Here is a 9,193-nt window from a genome sequence, read left to right on the forward strand (position 1 = left end):
GGCTAGTGGGCCACCTGGGTTAGTCTCTAGAATGGCTCAGGCATCTACCAGGAGGTAGGTTAAGGAGTAGTAGAATGCCACATGAGGGCTATGCTAACCTCGTTACAAATGACAAACTCGAATTCCACTCAAACATACCCGTTATTAAGCTCATCGAGCGCGTCACTCGAGCCATCAAGGCAAGCGATGTTAGATCAACCCCTCCAATTGTGGAAACCATGGATGGGGTAACATACGAAGCTAAACCGACCCCTCGGCCACGCCCGACGCCTGGGTTGGCACTCGTCTCGCTCGACCTCTCGGCCATGCCCGACACTTTGGGTTGGCGCTCTGTCTCGCCCGACCCTTTGGCCACGCCCGACGCCTAGGTTGGCGCTCGGTGTCACCCAACCCCTTGGCCATGCCTGACACTCTAGGTTGGTGCTTCGTCTCGCCCGACCCCTTGGCCTTGCTTAACACTTTGGGTTGCCGCTCCATCTCGCTTGACCCTTTGGCCATGCCCGATGCCTAGGTTGGCACTCCGTCTTGCCTGACCCCTCAGCTACGCCCGATGCCTAGGGTGGCACTCCGCCTCGCCTGACCCCTTAGCCACGCCCAACATTTGGGGTGGTGCTCCGCCTTGCCTGACGGTGACCCACGATCTTACACCCACCGGGTGCGCTCATGAAACTAGTGTAAACAACCCCTTCATGACTTCATAGAAGTCCCAAAAGGGTTTGGGGGCACCTATCAGGTTCATAAACCCAGTGTCCCCAATAGGCCCGCTTCTCAGCAAAAGCTCAGCCCAACAGATGGTGTAGCGACAATGCGTGCCTCCCAGACCAACCCAGATACCTAACGACAGGCTTGGAGTATGATCCGGTCCCTAACAGGAAGGCCTAGCCAAGGTGGAGACATCGTCCAACTCCGACCTCCTTTTCTAACCAGGACTACACTGAACGTCTATGTGCAGCTCTTCCTCGACCAACACGGTTAGGGCTTACCAGGAATGACCGACCAGGGACACCCGCTTGGTAAGGGCCCAAGGATCAGGCGGACCAGATAAGGTAAGGCTCTCAAGTCAAACCGCAATACTGAGGACCGTACCCTGCCATACCCTACGCACCTACAGGACGGTGCCACCAGGCCATGCCAGATAGGCACTATGCAAACTTCTAGGCATGTCTGAACCCAAATAGTATTGTAGGCGCTGACATTTGCCTTACAGTGTTGTAGGCGCCGACATTTACCATACCAGGCCAACATGATAAAGCCTACCACATGCATCTGGGCATGAACAGTATTATGGGCACCGATGATCGTCTCATACCCGATAGCATGTGCAACAAGACTAGGTAGCACATGTATCCATTCTCTCTTTCTCTGACTTGTAAGGCCATCCCCTTCAACTATAAAAGGGGATGTGCTCCCTCCTCTCTATAGGAGGTTCTCTCTGACTCACTCTCTCTTTTGGCTCTAGAGAACCTGAGCATTCGAACAGCTCCACAGCTCTAGAACTTTAAAGCTACATAGAGCATACGCTCCAATACTTAGCGCACGTTAGAGCCCCCATCACTCTTAGCCTTTTAGTTCAGAGTCCAATTGGGCCTTTAACACCCCCTCCTTATTCCTACTCGTTTGTAACCCCACAGCAAACTTTGAGCACCTAGGCTCAGGAATAAAGTCTCCAACTGAATAAAACTAGACGTAGGGCACGTTGCTTGAACTAGTATAAATCCTGTGTCATTGAGTGCTAGGCCATATTCTATCACAATGCACGACAAAACTACAAATATTTACTTGTTGGTCACTTTTCGCACTGACAGGACCAGAGGCTATGTCTGGCTCCGTGGTAGCCGTAGGTTTGGATTACAATCAACCCATCAAATTTGTTTTTGGGGGCATTTTGGATCTGTAGTCCTGCTTGGAGTCATCTTCTAGCCATTGGACAACACTTACCTTGATGGAAGGCACTTTGATGCCGCAGTCCCTTTTCAAGAACATAGCGGTGTGACAAATGATGAAATGCTAGGGATACAAGGGTGGCTATGGCTTAGGCAAGCACCATCAAGGGGATGTCAACTGCATCAAGGGATGACTACGCCGCTGGTGTGTGGGTTTGGGCACCGACCGTGCCGATAGATCTATCTAGACATCCAACAAACCCGTTTCATCATTTGGCATGGCAACCTGGCCATCCTATTCAGGTGGGAACTTCTTGGAATCCTCCTAATGCCAGCAAGGTCAGAAGAACAGTAAGGCCAAGGTAAACTTAGATGAGCTTATTAGGCGGTACACGGATTGAAGACTAAGAATCCTAGGTACTACATGAACCGCTTCCTCACAAACAAAGCACGTGAGGAGTTGGTCCTGATGCTGCATGACATGTTCTCTCAGTTGCAGGAACCGCTCGAGCACCCAAAGCGGCGAATGGAGGTTGTGAGCAAGCTAAAGGAAATACTCTTGGACAACGAGCCTGCCTTGTCACCGTACGCCGCATTGCTAACGGAGTTGGTGGTCGGCCCAAATCTAGTAGAGTTGAGGAGGTCATCGACAATCAACTACCCATGACAAGATGAACTAGTATTGTTCTTGCTGATGCTCCCACCATAGCTCCCGCCCATGCTATCTTTCCTAGAGGATGTGGTGAAGCCAGAGCTATCCAAATCCGCTGAGAGGTTCAATGCGGCGTCAGAAGCAGAACTAGGGCGGGTATGGCTATGTCTATGGATGTCCATCATCAGGTGGCAATTCCTTCAGCCACTAGTACACATGGTGCTAAAATCCCTAGAGAACCTCCTCTCCAAGTCTTCCGGCGAAGGCGCCTATAGAAATTACGACATGATGGTTCCATGGAATAACGCTGCTTGGGATGATGTTTTGGAGCGAGTTTGTCCAGCGGGTCATCGTGTCATACGTGAGGCGTGGACTAGAGGAGTTCTATGACAAGCCGATGTCAAGAATGGTGCATGCAGTGGCATGTCTTGATGGTCTAAAGAGATGGGGCACCGAGCTATCGCCTGACACCATGGTTCACCTTTTTTAGGAGTCTACATAAATAATTGGCAGGGTGCCTAGTGCAGGTGGCTCTTCTCAGATGACGGCGACAATAATATGGTCTTAAGCTATGAGCACACATTTGGTCCATTGGATTTGGTGGAAGGAATTCATTGACAAGCTCAATGTACCATACTTAGCATCCTGGTTCTAGAGCGTGGTCATCATCCCACTGCATCTGGAATACTACGTGTTCCACAGGCTGATCACCAGGTGGACGCCTATTTTGTCCCTATAGTCATTGAACCAGGCCTTGAATGACTTCATGAAGAATTGTGTTGACGGGCTATACCGCTGGTTGATGCATGATAGCCCGACAAAAGAGGAGGCCATCGCCTAGCATAGGGAATGGTGTTGTAGACTACGTGTCGCAAAAGTCAACAAGCAAATAGTGTTGTAGACTGCATGAAAGCTTCGATGGTAATAGGATCCCTTTTCTAGGGTTGGCTTGGCCCTTGTGTTATCTCTGCATGACACATTCTTATCCCCTTTCACACTTCGTCCTCCTGTGGTGGCGGCGCCCAGCCAAAACACGGTTTCCCTCCCCTTTTCCTTACCACACCCCAATCAGTCGGCGGCGGCCACTCACAGATGAGTGTTGGCATCACCATTGAGGACTACAAATAGATTCACACCTCCATGGCCCGCCGCATCTATCACCTACATAGCCATAGTAGTGCCGTCGAAATGGACGCAAGCACGCTATTGACCCACCCTAGCGAGCAAGGTGCACATGCTTCCATATTTTGATTTTTTATTCTGATTCGATATTTACGAATGCAAATTGAGGATTATTTAAGTTGGAAATGAGATTCAATAGTTTGCAGTCCCTTGTTCTTCCTTCGGATTCCTTACTTTCCATTCATTACTTTCCAAATTAGAATGAACCGATTCAAGCTGAAGCCCGGGGTAGAAGAAATTATCAGCCTACTTTCAGCTATAGCTGCTGCTGCAATGTAGTCTATGTTTTGCCTCAGCGGATTTACTTTGTGCCCCAACATCGTAGTGTCATTGAGATTAGGGTTTTCTATTTTGTTTTTTATTTTGTTATTTTTAGCAATCAAGTGGTTCAGATTAGTCGAAAGATTGTTACAACTTTTTTGCTTTAGTTGTTGACTTTGTGATGGACGGTTGTTAGATGCGTTTTCTGGTCTCAATTGAAAGCTGGTAACCCCACCTTTGGATCTTAGGCTTCATTAAGCTATCAATAAATCTAGGTGAATGCCATTGATCCAAAATGAACTGAAACAATAGTTTTTAGGGATTCCATTTAGCGTGCATTATTAGCCTGCACTGACAATGTACGCCTATGAATTGGTATCTACAACACCAATGGTATTGATGTGGTACCAAACATCAGTACTACAGGCTCCAAAGCAGAATCTATAGATTGAAGTTCAAGGTGGAGACGACGACACATTTGCCTAGTTTCACCTTCGATATATCTAAACCTCGAAGGAAATGGGGAGGTAATTACTCATGACTCATTACATTGTCGATATACGTAATGGCTACCACCAATAATTGCAATGTTGCGGTCAATGTGTAGGATACTAGCATAGAGGAACCTATAACAAACACAACAGTTAAATAGAGGACAAAGCGACATGGCTACAAGCTGCGCACTTACTGATTTGTCATCGAGCACTTCGATTGCATTGGAGAACCCAAGGAACCAGACATGGTGATTGCGTCATACCATAACTCCTAGGGCACAATTGTGAGAAAACATGTCCCAATCAAATTTAGGTACTGGAAGAAGAGGAAAGGTCAAGAGGATTGGTGTGTTACTGACGAAATCAAGCGGAAATGTTGGGAGCAGATGGTGAAATTGTTTGAATTCAACTTGCGCCCCACCGATACAGAAATTGTGAAGAAACAGGCATTGCGCTGCATGGGAAAAAAATGGAGGTATTTCAAGCATGAGTTGTACAAAAACATGTGTTAAAGGGAATGGAGCCAGATTGGCAAAAAGGTGAGCACCCTACTCAGCAAGCATATTGGGAAGCTTTTGTCAGTTGGATGAAATTAGAGGAAGCTCTTAAAATTAGCAAAGTTAATACCCTCAACTCCTATAGAAATGATAACCCCCACAGCACCGGCTCTCGGGGGCACGCGAAGAAAGTTCCTAAGTGGGAGAAGAAGTTACAAGAGCTAATCCAGAAAGGTGTTACACCATAGACTGTAGGCTAGGATCCCCGCTCATTGAGGAATCTTCTTGCAAGAAAGATGACCTACAACGATGATGGCTCCCTAAGTTTTCCAAACAATGCAGTCCAGCAACTCGCTGAAAGGATACAAGCAATATAGGCTCAAGTGGCAAATGGTACTTTCATTCTTGACAGGGAGGATGACATCCTGAGTCAGGCACTAGGGATGAAAGAGCATCCTGGTCAGGCACGAGGTGTAGGACTGGTTCCATGGTAGATTGCTGTCGTCGAGAGCTGGTGTTGTCGCCTATGCCGTCTCCCTCACCATGCACATGCTCTGGGTGGTCCTTGGGGGTTCTGAGGTTTCCACGTGCGCTTCAACATGGAGGGAGGGTAGGTTTCAATCCCTTTTTTCCTTTGCACTTTATCTTATCCCTTTGCTTCCCCTAGGGTTACTTTGATTTGGCATTTTGTTAGGGTTAGCACCAAATCGCCTTGGGGTCTTGTTGAGTATGTTGTATAGTACACTTGTACTTGGATTGGTGAAGTAAGATTTACTTGGTCATCGGGATTCGATGGTGCCAAACTCCTACAGTTACTGTGCTTACTTGAAAGGTCCTAATATGGCTAGAGGGGAGTGAATAGCCTATTTAAAAACACTACAAAGCACTAGAGCAATTGATTAGTATGACAAATGGCGTAATGAAATTTTGCTCTAGCTCAACAAGGGTTGCAAGCTACCTATCCCAACAATTCTAGTTGCTATAATCACTAGGCACACACAAGAGCTAAGTCACTACTCACTAAGAGCTCTCAACAAGGCTACACTAAAGAGCTCCACTAGATGAAACTAAGCTACAAGGCAAGCTCTCAAAACTAGCTACACTAAAGAGCTTGCTACAACTAGTTTGCAAGAAAGTAATAGAGTGAGTAGGGCAATTATACCGCCGCATCGAGGAATGAACCAATCACAATATGTAGACAATCCAATCACCGGGAGAAATCCAATCACACAAAAGACACAAGATTTTTTCCCAAGGTTCACGTGCTTGCCGGCACACTAGTCCCCGTTGTGTTGACCAACACTTGGTGGTTCGACGGCTAAGAGGTGTTGCATGAACCTCGTCCAACAAATGGACACCACAAGAACCTACCCACAAGTAAGGTAGCTCAATGACATGAGCAATTTACTAGAGTTGCCTTTGGTGCTCCGCCAGGGAAGGCACAAGACCCCTCACATGCTACCGATCGAGGCCAGAGACAATCACTATTAATAGTAGTTATCATCCATCATGAACCATCAATATAACTTGAATCATACACGAAAATGATCACCAACATAGACTTAGGGGTTTAAACTAACAATTTCCATGAGTTTTGGTGAATTTATGTTTTCAATAGGGTTTATCCAGAAAACTGTCAAGGTGGGTCAAATTGTCAAATTAAATCACACTTATGCGCAGTGAAAACAATCCCTGAAGGTTCCAAAAGACTCAAGAGGACACCACAATGAAGCGGAGGCCGAGGTGCCGCCAGGTGGGGCTGGCTAGCCCCACCTACACGCCGATTGGCCCCAGGGGCCCACTTGTTAGCCCCCCATTCATATGTCAGTTCTCCACCACCTTAAGGATTGCATCTACGCCATTTATTCAAGTTGGTTTGTTCCGAGGGCTCAAAATTGATACCCAGCCAATATATACTAGCCCCTACCCCCTCCCTTAGAGATATGCCATAAGTCAAGATCAGATCAGAAATTAGGGTTTCTAGAGACAAGACAATAGAGCTCCCATTCTTCAAAGTTATAGTATAGGCTAGCTAGTAAGGTTCAAGTAGAGTTTGGGCTATTGCTCAGGATTCCAGATTCACCGTCTCAAGACCGGTATATCCATTGTAACCCTCTTTTTTATGACTTTGTGCTACTTCAATATTATGTTGTTATTTATTATGTTCCTAGTTTGCTCTAGTTATATGCTTGATATAGTTATGATTGATTATGAATATATCCATATATTCGTAAAGCACTTAGCTCAGTACTCAAGTGAGTTAAGTGGTCAACATTATGTAAGCATGGTGCTTAAATATTGTTTACCTATGGATGCATTCTACATGCTGGGTCATGTGGTAGATCGTGGATGTGACACTCCCATTGAGTCCTTTGTAGTCCACTCCCCGTTTGTAGAGCAAGTAGAACCTGATTGCGAAGGGAGTGAAGCTCTATTCTTGATCTTGCTTAGTAATGTTCCTTATGCATAGATACAGAGATAATTATGCTATAGATGAGAGTGTATACACTTGGGTGTACAAAAGACCTAATAAATAAGGAATGACTTAGGAATCTTTTGCTCTTACCTAATCTCCTCCCTAGCCATACTACATTTATGAGAATCTATTTCTATCTCTGGATTACTATCAATGCCTTACACTTATCATTTATTTATCATTTGACTTAACCCTACTATAGCATGAGAGTTAATGATCTTGTCATAAGTATGCATATTTGTAAATATCTTCAGCCACCCCATAGCTACTCCCTGTGGATAAAAAATAAATAACGATACCTGGTATACTCCCGAGTGAAATGCTACAATGGTATATTATCTGTGCGTTTGTGGATTACTGACTATATATAAGTTTACAAGTGTTCTCAATAATTACCAACAATGCATTTCTGGCATCATTGCTACAGATGACAACTTAGTAAAGAGTGATGCTAAGAAATGCCAACAAGCATTTCTGGCGCTGTTGCCTAGAAGGGGCACAAGGCTAAGAGAATTGATCAAATAAATACTTATAGACGAGATCATAACTTTATAACTTTGCTTTAGTAGGCTTACCCTTGTTTGTCTTTGTTCATATCATATAGGGTATTGCAGGATTGGTTGTGATTCACTGATAATCTCCATCAATCACAATCAAACCAATCAAGAGGAAGCTCAACACTAGTTTCCAAAGCTATGGAGGAAAAGACTCTACGTGAATTCTCTGCTCCAAGCACTAAGAACATTTGCACTAGACCAACACTCAAAACAAACAACCTTGAGTTAGAGCTCAAGCCAAGCCTCATCAACATGGTGCAAGCTACTCCATTCAACAGAAAGGTAGATGAAGATGCTAGTGCTCATCATTAGAATTTCCTAGAGATAAGCAGCACAATCACCATCAAGGATGTTGCTCAAGACATCATACTACTCCACCTCTTTCCATTCTTGCTAGTGGGAAGGGCGAAGCAGTGGATCTACACCAACAAAGATAACATCAACACATGGGCAAGATGTTCGAAGGCCTTTCTAGAAAAGTTTTTTCCTATAGGCAAGACCAATGCCTTAAGAGGAAAGATTTACAACTTCCAACAGTAGAAAGGAGAGACCATTCTAGAAGCATGGGAACATTTCAAAGAATACATTTCAGATTATCCTGATCATGGGATGGAAGATTGGTTGCTCATGCAAAGCTTTTACCACGGATTAACTTAGAAAGTTCATGAACAACCCAATGCTACTGCTGGAGGATCATTTATGTCACTAGCCCTTGGAAAAGCTTAAACTCTCATGGAGAAGATAGCCTCTAATCAAGGCTGGTCTCAATGCAATATTCAAGCATGCAATAAGAGCGAAGAAGTACCAAAAGTGGTGTGTGCACTATCAACTAAGATGGATGTACTATTGAATTGGCTTTAACAGTGAGCCAATTACAAGAAAGATCATCAGGCCATTCAAGATGCCTTTAATTCCTAAAACATATGTGGAGAATATTTGGGGGTTGATTTCCCCAAATATAAAGAAGATGCAAATATCATCATCAACAATTCTGCTCCATAAGAATAGAGACAAGGATGGGGTCCACAACAACAACAGTTAACTTACCAAGGTAAGTACCCAGGTAATTATCCTATTAAGCAACCATCTTTGAGAGACCCGATCTTAGAATAAGCCAAGATTAATGATAATATTTCTAAAAAGCTTGCCTTTAATGATAAGGACATAGAAAACATAAATACTAAAATGGAT

General features: G+C 44.8%; 1 non-coding gene across 1 annotated transcript; it reads right to left on the reverse strand.

The window, feature by feature from the left end:
• Positions 1 to 8,506: 8,506 nt before the first annotated feature.
• On the reverse strand, positions 8,507 to 8,613 carry LOC136484670 (small nucleolar RNA R71). The gene has a single exon (XR_010766169.1). It is a non-coding gene; the product is annotated as a small nucleolar RNA R71 (small nucleolar RNA).
• Between the last annotated feature and the right edge of the window lie 580 nt (positions 8,614 to 9,193).

This window comes from Miscanthus floridulus, chromosome 9, assembly GCF_019320115.1.
Source record: "Miscanthus floridulus cultivar M001 chromosome 9, ASM1932011v1, whole genome shotgun sequence".
Lineage (NCBI taxonomy): Eukaryota > Viridiplantae > Streptophyta > Magnoliopsida > Poales > Poaceae > Miscanthus > Miscanthus floridulus.